We start from the raw sequence: 13,493 nt of genomic DNA on the forward strand, positions 1-13,493 counted from the left end.
CTGGCAATTATTAGTAGGCTGTATTTTGTCATATTATTTTGATCTTCATTGTTTTATTTTAGATTGGTTATAAGTGTCTCCCTTTTTCCCGATCCATTTTCTGTTTATTGGTTCCCTAGTGTGGAGTGAAGGCTTGTAATTCCCACGCTTAGTAGGCAAGGGCCTTTCTTGTCCATTGCCACAGTCTAGCTTGACTGGATGACTTCTTTCTGGTTTCGGCCGTAAATTTGCCTTTCTACTTTCTACTTACTAATGAGCCGCATGGCCTTTTCTAGAAGAAAGTTTGACTCTCGAAGGAGTACTAACTATGGCTGGCTTTGTGTGGTTGTTGCTTGAGAAGGTGAGAAATTACCAAAAGGCAGACCATGGAGAGTCAAAAAAAAAAAATCATCAAACGATCATGCGTATATGCCCAGGAGAGGAGACTCCACTGATGATCCAAGGAGTGGTTCTCTTTTCTTTTCTTTTTTTTATCTGACTCCATCCAAATTAAGACAAGCATGTGAGAAGATTCAGTGATTTGTTGAAAACTGGTAAAAAGCAGAAGATCCCGTATCAAAGCTAGAGGCCAGGCAAAAGGTTGCGCCTTTTCTACAAGAAGAATGAATGGATGAAGCACGAGAGGCCATTCTCTCCTGAGATAAAGCTTGCCTGCTATAAGACAACCGATGGCAACTGTTCAAGTAGGGGGATGGGGCCCACCATATGGTACGCAATAGTGCACACATGCATTTGATGTGCGACTGACAATCACCTTCAAATTAACTTATTTCTCGAAGTTGTTCACCACGAGAGCTAAAACAAAAAAAAAAAGAGAGAGAGTTTTCAAGGCCTCACAGTGGTGCGTAATATCGTGCACAGTTTGTGCAACCATGGCACACACACATCTAAGTTATCTTTTTTATTATAGTTTTTTCCTAAAGCCCTCAATGAGTCATTGTGGCCTTGTAAATAGCTTAGGGTGAGACATGGTGCCATGAATTCTATGCCAACGTGTGCTCATGCTGCCACCCATGGTTAGGGGAAACCCTCCTAAAAACTTTATGGTTCTTCAGGTGTTTTTGGGGTTCCTCCTATCACTGAAGGGTCAATACCGACAACTCCTTTAGAGAGAAACTCATAGGTAGGTAGAGCTCCCCTCGAAGGCCCACTCTTCAAGACAGTCTCATCTCACATTGCCCAGTAATGAGTCAACATGTTGCATCTGTGTCGCATTTCTAAATGTCGCTTGGCCAACTTATGAAATACAAGTTGAATTCTTGGACATTGTGCCTTTGCCCCTTTAGGTTGCCTTGCTTGGTGCCGCGATGTACCCCTTGTGTGCTTGCTTGTATTTCTTGCAAGTTGCTCATGCTCTATTGATGATTTCCTATCACATTGCTTGCCTTTGTGGCGTCCCGCGTGATTCTCCTTCTTAGGTTATCACTTGCCAATGAGCCTCTAGCCTCATTGTACCTCCCAAGTGTTGAGTGCACTACCTTCCAAGTATTGAGAGCACTGATTGGGCATTCACTCCCACACGATGGCCTTCGATAGTTGCCTCCCCACATTACTTTTGCTCCACGGTGCCTTCTCTCAAAGCGGTGTCTCGTGTTGCTCTCGTGTCTACCTCAATGTGTTGCTTCGTCCCAAAGGCTTGCCTAGCTCGCAACCTAGGCACCACACGATCCTCAAGAAAAAAGTTGTGACAACTGGTACCAGAGCCATCATTTATTGCCACCATGTTAGCTGACAAAGGCTTCATTCTTGTCAAGCAAAGCAAGAAGAAGGGAGCCTCTAGCTCCTCCTGTAGAGTGACACAAACTTCTCAGTTCCCTCCTCCGATGAGTTCCCAAACTCTCTCTACCATGTTCACGGCAGAGGCCTCACTTGAAGATCGCTTGATTCGCATAGAAGCGGTCATTGCTCACATCAATGAAACTCTCAATGTGGATGAAAGAACCATTGCAAACATTGGTGAGCAGCACCAGATTTTGGAACATGATGTACGGCCTAACATTGATGCTTTGCAGTATGTGCAGGTCAGAGTGATTGAACTTGTGCCCATTCGTAACCAAGTAAGGGAGTTGCTCTCTGCTCATTGTTCGAGAACAAGTGAGCAATCTCATGTCGTTGCTCGAAGAAGTGCCCCAACTACTTGAACATGTTGTCGAGTTAGAAGGGAAGAACATTCAACTCTCTTGCAATGTGGTATTGTCCAAGGTAAAGTTGTCATCCACCAAGGTCACCGGAGAAAGCTTTCCGACCATCAAAAGTATGTAGGTGCTCAAAATGCGAAGGAATTGGAGAACTTCATTTGAAAAGTGGAACACTACATGAATATGGCTCAAATCCATGGCAACGAAGCTAAGATTAGCATTGTTGTATCGTTCTTCACAAGTGATGCCACTCTCTGGTGGTGTTGATGCAATGAAGACATTGATCATGGGTTGATAGAAATCGACACTTGGGAGGACTTCAAAGCAGAGCTGTGAGGTCACTTCTTGCCCACCAATGCAGAGTTTGAGTCTCGTACCAAGTTGATAGCTCTTTGGCACACTAACCTTGTACACGACTACGTTAAGGCTTTCACTAACCTTATGTTGGACACTTATGATATGCCAAAGAAGGACAAACTGTTCCACTTCATACATGGCTTAAAACCATGGGCAAAACAAGAAATTCAAAGGCAACACCCATAGACCTTTCGCAGACCCACTCATTGACTATTGCAAAAATGAAGGTCAAAATGATAATCGTGATAAGCCTAATGCGCCCCAACATCAGCACAATGACAAACGTCCCCACAAGCATAAGAAAAGGGATGAGGCAAAGCATGAGGGAACCAAACAGGATGCCAGTCAAGATTTCTACCGCCCTCCTCATAAGTGTGATGATGACCATTACCCTAAGGGCAAGTCCAACCACACAAGGCATTCACAATGCCCTAACTCTCCCAGCCTCATTTGTGGTGCAATGCATTGGATGGTTGAGTGCCCCAAGTGCTTCGACTGTCAAGCCAACATCAATGCAACTCAACTTGAAGAACGAAATCGAGATACATAACCAAAGATGGGGGGGCCTTCAGATGCTCAATGCACTTAGGGAAGTTGTGCCTCCTCCTCAGTCTTCTGTAAGGAACTCATGTACCTAGATGTCTACATCAATGACATAACCACCTGGGCCATGGTGGATGTGGGCGCTAGTCATAACTTTGTTTTTCCTAACAAAGCTACACGGCTCGACCTCAAGACCAAAAGAAAATAAAGTTGCATGAAAGTGGTAAACTTGGAGGCTAAGCCTATCCTCGGTTAGGCAAAGGATGTGGCTATTCAGATTGACACATGAAAAGACTCCACCAACTTCTCGGTGGTGCCCCTCTATGACTTCATAGTCATTCTCGACATGGAGTTCCTGCACACCCACAAGGTTGTTCCCATTCCGTATCTAAATTTAGTGAGTATAAATTTGAGTCATCCCCATGCATAGTACATTCTTACTCCACAGGCAGTGCCAAATTGTTGATTGTGTCAACCCTGCAACTAAAGAAAAGCCTCATGAAAGGAGATGAGACCTTTTTAGTGGCCATTAAGGAAGAAGACCCACCAGTGCTAACGAGGGATGTCCCGTCAAAATTTTGAAGCATCTACCTCTACATCACGAGGTCAACCATCATATTGAATTGGTCTTTGGCTCCAACCTTCCGTTGTGGTACCCTACTATATTTCCCCTCTGGAACTCAAAGAGTTATGTCACAAACTTTATGGCATGCTCAAAGTTAGTATCATTTGCCCCTCCAAAGATCATTTTGGTTTCCCAATGCTCTTGCAACGCTATCATGATGAGTCAATATGAATATGCATAATCTATAGAGTGCTCAACAAGATTACAGTAAAGAATAAGTATCCTTTGCCTCTCATTGCCGACTTGTTCAACTAACTGAAAAGTGCTTGTGTGTTCTCGAACCTTGACCTCCTATCCGGATACTGGTAGGTCTGAATTATCGAAAGTGACAAACCAAAGACAACTTTTGTGACTCGATATGGTGCCTATGAATTCCTAGTAATGTCTTTCAGCTTAACAAATATGTCAGTTACTTTTTCAACATTGATAAACAAGCTCCTTTATCCATACTTGGACAAGTTTGTAGTTGTCTACCTGGATGACATCGTTATCTACAACAACACTCAGAAAGAGTATGTTAAGCACTTGCGCATTATCTTCCAGATCTTATGGAACAATAACTTGTACATAAAAAAAGAGAAATGCATGTTCTACAAAGAAGAAATTGAATTCTTGAGGCATTTCATTGGCAAGGGTCAACTGCGCATGGACCCTTGGAAGATCCAAGCCATCCAGGACTGTGCGGCTCCTGCCAAGATTCATGATATGTGGTCTTTCCTTGGCTTGGCCAACTATTATCAATGTTTTATTTTGAGTTATTCGCTCATGGATGCCTTTCTCACCAATCTAACCAGAAAGGATCAAAAGTATGTCTAGACAATAGATTGTCAGACCGCCTTCGACAAGCTCAAAGCTATCATTACAAGCGAGTCAATTTTGCAGTTGCTAGACCACTCAAAACATTTGAGGTTCACATTGATGCCTCAAATTTTGTCATTGGGGGTGTTCTCATGCAGGAGGACCACCTCATTGCATTCAAAATCAAGAAGCTGAATGGCATAGAGCGTCGTTACTCCATGCATGAATCAGAGATAACGGCCATAGTCTACTACCTTAGGATATAACATCACTATTTTCATGGACTACACGGATAATGTAGCTACAAGATATTTCCAGACTCAAAAGAAGTTGAGTCCCAAGTAAGCGTGATGGCAAGAGTTCCTTTCCAAATTTGACATGGCGTTACTCTACATGTGAGGGAGTACCAACTATGTTGCTGATGCACTCAGCAGAAGGGTCGAGTTGGTGGCTCTAAGTAAAGGAGTGCCCTCTCTTGTTCAGCTAAACAATGACCTCCTTGACCAAATCTGTGAGGGGATGTGTTGCGACTCCACGGTCCCTCAACTGCACGACCTGATCAAGACTGACAAAATAGTGAAGTATACATTTAAATATGGCTTAATATTGATGAAGGGGTGAGTCTTCATCCCCAATTGGAGCTAACTACAGAAAATTCTCATTAAAGAGTGCCATGACACCAAGTGGGTTGGACACAACGGCCATCACCTCACTCTTGCTCACATCGAAAGGGCTTACTGCTGGCCCTACATGCACAATGATATTGAGGAATATATGAGGACTTGCCTCATTTGTCAATAGGACAAGTCCAGCAATTGAAAACTTGGGGGTCTCCTTCAACCTCTGCCAATCCCGAATCGTCTGTGGCAAAACATTTCCATAGACTTCATCTTAGCGCTTTCAATCATCAATGAATTCAGGTCAATTTTCATAGTGGTGGACAAATTCTCAAAATATCCTATCTTCATCCCTACTCCGCCTATGTGCACCGTAGACCACATTGCCCAACACTTTGTCAAGAATGTTTTGAAATATTGAGGACTACCAGAAGATATTGTCAGTGATCGTGACCCTCGCATCACTGGCAGGTTCTACACTGAGGTGTTCAAACTATCAGGATTGGAATTCCATTTCTTGACCGCCCTTTATCCATAGACAGATGGGTAGCACTACAAGAAAAATGCGGATTAGCGATGGATGCTATTCGCCACTAATTCATTGCTAAATGTGTTTAGCGATGGATTGGCAATGGCTTAAAGATGGACAACATCCATCGCATATTCCTAGTCGCTAATTAGCGATAGAACTGATCTGTCACTACATCCATCGCTAATTTGCGATGGACATGATCCGTCGCGAGTCTGTCACTAAATTTGATTTTGCGACAAATAAATATCCGTCGCTAAATTGGCAACAGACATTAGCGATAGATATTATTCATCGCTTATCCATCACAAAATTTAAAAAAAAAATTTAAAAATAATTCCTTGCTCTTTTCTTTCTCCGTTTCAGTAAAATCTCGAATCCAATCATCTCTGTTTCAGTAAAAAAAATCCTTGCACATTGTCATCAAACCACAGAGTGTTTCTGTTAGAAAAAGAGTGTGCTTCACAAAGAGGTCGTCCCCCTTCCTCTTGAACCACAAATTCTTTTTTTGTTGCAGAATGAACACTATGTCGCCCCTCACCGTGTCCGGCTGTGATCACAGAAGCATCAAATCAGTAAAGTTTCAGACAAAATCAATGAGAACAACCACGAAGATGAAGAAGAAGATGATGAAAATTAACATACTGCTTCATTTGCCTCGCCCGAAAAAAGTGATCTTCTGGCCATTCTGTATACCCTTCTCGATGATAACCTCAAACACCTTCTTCTCCTGGACCACCTTCTCTCCCCTGCACTGCAGGCACTGATCCTTGTCGCTAATCATCTCGTTGGTCTCTTTACACTCATTGCAGAGCTGTTGCATTTGCTGGATCATGGAAAACCCCAATTGACGGACAATGACCTTCATTCCACTACCTTGGCAACCACGACATTTCATTGAAGCCCCCAATTTTGATCCAGAGAAACACACAGAACAGAGGAACCAATGATGTACTTATATAGGTTTGAGGTGCACAACGCGCTCTGATTGGTAGAATGTTGTCGCACACAGATTGCCAACATGGAAATCAATATGATTTTTCGACTATAAATTAGTGACGATTTAGCGACAGAATTTTTTTATCACTAAGTAGCGACAAATTTTGAGACAAAATTTTTCTATCACAAATCCGTCGCTAATTAGCGATGGATTTTGAGACAAAATTTTTTTATCGTGAATCTGTCACTAATTAACGACAGATTTTGAGACAGATTTTTTCTGTTGTGAATTCGTCGCTAATTAGCGATGGATTTTGAGACAAAAAAATTTTGTCGCTAATTCTACAACTAATTATAATTTTAGGGACGACTAGTTTTCTCTAGCTAACCCATCACAAATTTGCGACAGAAATAATCCATTGCAAATTTTGGTCGCTAATTAATGTTTTTCTTGTAGTGTAGACTGAGAGAATAAATGTGTTGCTCGAAGACTATACGAGACACTTCGACATTGCCAACCAAAGAGATTGGGTGAAACTGCTAGATGTCGCCTAATTCAGTTTCAACTTGCAGAAAAGCGAATCTACATGCCATAGCCCCGTTGAGCTCACTACTAGCTCACAACCATTGATGCCTTATACCATAGTTGTCCACTATTCAGGCAAGACCCTGCTTTCCCATCAGTTTGTTCGTGAGTGATAGGAAAGAACAAAACTTGCAAAAGAATTTATGTAGAAGGCAGCTATGCACATTAAGAAGTAGGTGGATCCTAAATGTTGACCCCTGACTTTCGACATTGGTGACCAAGTAATGGTCAAGCTCAGTGTGGAATGGATCTGTGCTTTTTGGAAGCTACACAAGGGCCTTCTCCAAAAGTATGAAGGGCCCTTTCTCGTTGTGAAGAATGTAATATCCATAATTTTTTTCACAGATTTTTTTGTGAATTTTCATAATTTTTTTATTATGTGATAAAATTAAAATGATAATTGGAGTTAAGTATTGTGCCATAGGCTATCTAGAACTTAGAAAAAAAAACTCAAGTGTATGAAATACACTCACACGCCCAAGGGTCTCATCGATCCTATTGAATTTCTTTTCTTCAGAAATTATTTTTGAAGAATTCAAATTATCTTTGGAAAAAATATATGTAATAAATAATTAAAATATATATATTCAAAAATCCCAATAAAGGAGATGCACCTACCTTTGAACCTAATTTAATTTCATTTAGTGTCATTTCACTTAATTCCATATTTGAGTTTTTAAAGAATTGAATTTCAATTTCAAATGAATTAATTAGGAATTTATTTAGTGGAATAGAACTTAGAATTTAACTAAATTTTATAAAATTGTAGGAGTCCATAGGTGGGCTGTCCCATCCTATGTGGCACTCCATGTTAAATTTTAAAAATGTTAAATTAAAAATCAAACTTTAAAAACCAAGTTAAAACAAAACTTACCTATTTACAGGACAAGTTTTAAAAAATCAAAACTTGCCTTTTTATAATTAGAAGCCTCCTTAGAGAGGGGTGTCCTCTCCTAGATGATTCTAGGAGGGGGATGGCTGGACCAAAAAGAAAGTTAGAAACTTAATGGAAAAAGAAAAGAAAAAAATAATAAATAAACATTTATTAGTCAACTTAGAAAGAGTAAACCATGGGGGTCGACCAACCCATATGCCCCCCTTAAATAGGTGATATAACTTATATATTATAGTATATATGTTATATGAAATAAATCATAAACCCTAAGTAGCTAAAATAAAAATACAAAAAAAAAGCGGTTAGAAAATGAAAGAAAGAAAGAAAAGAAAGTAGGGATTTTTGGAAAATGGAAACAATACCTTGATTGAGATCAAGGGGTGGGATTTCCTCCAGCCTTTGACCCCATCACAACCCCTATATAAACATGGGAGGGGCTCATGCCCCCCCCACCCCACCCCTATTTGCAATTTTGAGTATTGCTCTCTTTTTTCTCCCCTTTATTCCCTTATTTCCCCTATTTTCCTCCTCTTCTCTCCTACGAAATTCTTGTGCATCCTCTCTTGGCCCATCAAGGAGGATACCTATGTGCATGTGAGGAGCGGAAGGAGTTCATTGGCATGGTTATCACACTTGTTGGTTGAACAGTTCACAAGCGTTGAAGCCGATTTCACCAAAAGGTAGAGGGTTGTATGCTTTACACGTAAATCGAAACGCGTAGGCACGGGTTCCTCCAATTTTTCATAAGGACAGACCCTAAACCATGCCTCTCACAAATGGGTTTGGCTTAGGGTTGTCAAAATATAAAGTAGAATGGGGTTTTTGAAAGAAAACCCCTCTAAAAGCCGATTTCTCTAAAATCGGGTTTGAGGACCCAATCCAATTTTTTGTTAAAAGGAGTAAAAATCAAATTCATGAAAAAAAATTATATTTAACCTAATAGTAAGGGGTTGATTTTGTTTTTTTCCTAGAAGGAATCAATTCACTCCCAAAAGTAGCCGAAATTTTGAGTTAAAAATAAAAAATAAAACATATATGCATGCTATCGGTGTTCTCAGAAATAAAGGCTTCGGGAAGATGGGTCTATTTTTATCCCAACGGCTGCGAAAACAAGATTTGTCCATTATAGATTAGTCTAAAGTAGTGTAGTTATGTTTTAAAAAAAATTCTTAATATGCCCCAGTGAAAAAAATTCAAAAATATGAATTCGGATGGCCTGTTTTGTGCCCACCCGAATGCATATACCAGTTAATACATATTTCTGGCCTGACATTCGACTGGTAAATCACTCGTATATACCTTGTTTGGAGAAGTGTTAATGGGCGGTTTATTACGTTAGAAAGATAACAAAATTTTATCGCTTCTGTGAATTTTTGGGCTCTGTTCATGAACTTAGCACTATTCTGTAATAGTTAGAATAGAAAAGTATAGGTCTGCACCAAAACGTTCATAACTCCCTCGTCTGGATGAATTTTTATGAACGATTTGTAACACTGAAAAGCTGACAAAATTATTTATAAACTGTGAAAAATTAGCTCTAACTGACCATTGAAAATTTTTTTGTAACCTCTGTAACAGTCATACAAAGATGAGTTTTTGCAAGTTCAGAATCGGTTTAGGAATCGACTACAGTGTACTTGTGTATTTTATGCATTTATGTGTGTACCTTTGCGAATTAATGTCAGACTATATATGCACTGTCAAAAGCAATTTTTTTGCAGGGACTTATGTGCCTATCCATGGGGCATAAACTGAATATTAAGCAAATGCATAAGCTTACTTATATGACCTTTCACTAATTAAGGGACAAAGGGGTTTGCATTGTGAATTAATGGCAAATGTTAATAAACTATACCTTTTGAATTTTCCTTATATGATTGCCATGATGATGATGTAAATGAATGAATGCATGCAATGTTTAAATAAATCCTTCGTTTTGTTTATGTATATGCGTGTATGCTTAAAAAGAAAGAAGTTTGCATAATGTTATCAAATGTAATGTTTTAAAAGATGCATCCATTGGCCCTGAAGTAGTCGAATCCCTTTAGTGGATTCCTATTCGGTGTTGTATGTAAAATATTTAGTTTGAAGAAGTCAAACATCTAATACTAAAGAATAGTGCTTAGAAGGAGAGGGCAAGGGGTACTTACGGTTTCGTAAGAAAATATTTTGAGTACAAAAGATTGCTCATCCCCAACCACGAAGATAGGGAAAACCTTTCTTGTCCCTCACCCATAGGATTGGTGAAAGGTGCTCGACCATGCAAAATCCACTTATGTTTGAAAACACTGCATACACCATGACCCTGATCCAGATATAAGCCTATGTAGTACTCACAGGGCTAAGAAGTGAAACTTAAATAATTGTGCATTAGATAGGCATGACATGCATTATATAAGGAAGAAAACTTAATTAAAAATAAGAAATAGTTCATGCATAAAATCAGCTTCAGTAGTGGTAAGTGTATGCATATTTAATTGTTCATGTTTAAGTAGATGATTGGTCTAAGTTAATTTCATGAATAAATGCTTGCTTGATATATCAGAAATTTATGTTTATATTTGTATTGCATTTAATCTTGTTGATGTATGAGAAATAGTAGTAATTCATGTTTATTAGTTCTAATTTATGTGTTCTGAATAGCTCTACCCTACTGAGACCTAACCCTATAAATTTTAATGTTTTTAGGTAGCGAGTGATCTCACATGCGATGACGAGAGGTTGCGATGGAGACCGAGCCAAAACTTTCCCAACCTCTGAGTATTTTGGACTAAGAGCAATTTTTAATTGCGCAAGATTCTGATATTTGATTTAATTTGTTAAATGAACTTTTGTTATTAATTTGGACATGTATGAATGTTTATTCAATTTATGTTGATTTCTAAATTAAATGCATGTATGGATGTGAATGTAATCGAGAAGTAACACACCAAGTTTTTGTTCCGTTTAATTTTTCGCTGCAGTTTTTATAAAATATTTCAAAAAAAAAATCATGATTTTAGGGATACAAAATTTGGGGTGTTATAAAGACGGTAGGCAATCTCGCCTATAGGTTGGAACTCCCCTCACACTTCAACTTGCATTCAGTCTTTCATGTCAGTTAGCTCAAGCCATATCATCCTAACGGTGAAGATCCCAGTAGAAGCCAACCAACGTGCCCCCCCCCCCACACACACTACTTCAAACTACTAGTGCTCGGGAACTCGACTACATCCTCAACCATCGCAAGATTTCACGCGGTGGCTACAAAGAATTCCTCGTCATGTGGAAGGACCTTTCCGAAGCAGAAGCAACATGGGAGGACACAAAGAAGCTCTCTCAATTTCAAGTAAAGCGTGATGAGTACCTCGATCGACTACAATAGTCATTGAGGATGATGACATTTTTTGAAGAGAAAGAATGTTGTACACAATATACGCAACCATGGCATGTGTGTGCCATGGCGTATCTAGGTTATATTTTTCATTTCTTTAGCCATGTGTAGCTTTTTCCTAAAGCCCTGTGTGGCTCTATTGGCCATTGTGGTCTTATAAATAGCTTAAGGTGAGACATGATGCCATGAGCTCTCTACCAACGTGAGTCCATGCTGCCGTCTATATCTAAGGGGAACCCTCCTGAAAACTTTATAATTTTCAGGTATTTTGGGGTTCCTTCTATCCCTGGTGGGTCAACACCCATAACTCCTTTAGAGGAAAACTCATAGGTAGGTAGAGCTTTCCTTAAGAGACTACTCTCCAGGACTCTCTCACCTCAGCTTGCCCCATAATGAGTAAATGTGTCACATCTGTGCCGCGTCTGTAAGTACCGCTTGGCCAACTTATGAATACAAGTTGAATTTTTGAACATTATGCCTTCAATCCTTTTGGTTGTCTTGCTCGGTATCTCGTTGCACCCTTTGTGTGCTTGATTGTCTTGCTTGCAAATTGCTCGTACTCTATTGGTGATTGCTTGCCACACCTCTTGCCTTTGTATCATCAAGTGTAGTCGTCCCTCTTGGATTGTCGTTTGACAATGAGCCTCTAGCCTCATTGGACCTCTCAAGTGCTAAGAGTACTGATTAGGCATCTACTCCCATGTGGTGGCCTTTGATAGTTGCCTCCTCACATCGCTCCATCCCAAAAGCTTGCCTAGTCCGCATTCCAAGTGTTGCACAGTCCTAAAAAAAAGTCGTGACAGTAAGTCTCAACTCTTCCTCGAGGAAGTTGGTTGTTACGATAGTTGTATTTCAGAAACCAAGAGCAACTCAACCTTATACACTGCTTCTCTATCGAGCATCAAGCCCCACTGTCATCCATCTTTATTTTGACAACACATCATGGAAAAGCCAACACGGGGAGGATTGTTAGGTAATTGGATAAGCCACCAAACCAGATTAATCCTTTTCTTTTGTTTTTCTTTAAGCATTTGATGTTGGGTAGCCATCATACCCTTTTTGCTTTGAACATGCAAAACCCTAGTTAGCCAACCTGTTGTGTTGATACGATCTTCTTTCCTCTTTTTTTTTCCTCTCATTTCTCAAACACCCTTTCCCCAACGAGAGAGAGAGAGAGAGAGTTTGCAAAAGACGCACCTGCCCACGTCTGACCGATATGATTGGCGGCCATGTGAGTGTGCGGATGTCCTTTTTGTCCACCAAAATTTAGTAGGTGGAGACCCCACCAATCAAATCTTGAAATTATTTTCGGGGATTCTATCCCACAAGTGTGGCACCTTCTTATTTTCAGGGATGTAAACAGGTTGGATCTAGACATTACCGAGTCCAACCTAATTGGATCTAGCATAATCCGGGCATTCTCTGTATTTGGATTCAAATTTTAGTCAGATTCAAACTCAAATTCATATGCAAAACTTGACACTGAATCTGAACCCAGTTATTAACCAGATCCCACATTGTCTACCGAATCCAACTACATGGATTTAGATTCGAATTTACTCAAATATCCAACATGAATCCAAACTGTTTACACCTCTATAAGCTTGGGCATTGTTGTCAGTACCATTACAGATCGATCAATTCATATCGTATCTGCCAAAAATCTATTACAAAATAGGAAATAGGTTTAGGTAATATTATTTTGATATGTTATTGACATGTGCTATCTGATAGTTGAATTAGCCAATTCAGCTCGATTTGGTTCATAATTGGAATCGTCTAATTTTCTGAATCGTTCTGAAAATCGATTCAACCCCGATACCGATTCTGACAACATTGAGTTTGACAATTCCTATAGTCATATACCTCCCACGTCCAAACTCGTCACTATGCTTATCCAAAGCCACAATAAAAAGAAAAAGGAATGCAACTGTCACAGGCCGATCTTTCAGAATGGGGCATGTGCATTGTGAAGCTCTATTGAGTGGAAAATGCATCGAGTGTAGAAACGCGCGGTATGCATTCGCTTGATCGGTGACGTGTAGTAGTAGCACAACATGCGATAGACATCGATATCGTCATTAGTGCATCAC

This window comes from Nuphar pumila, chromosome 3 (genome assembly GCF_984573655.1).
Source record: "Nuphar pumila chromosome 3, dmNupPumi1.hap1.1, whole genome shotgun sequence".
In the NCBI taxonomy this organism is placed as follows: domain Eukaryota; kingdom Viridiplantae; phylum Streptophyta; class Magnoliopsida; order Nymphaeales; family Nymphaeaceae; genus Nuphar; species Nuphar pumila.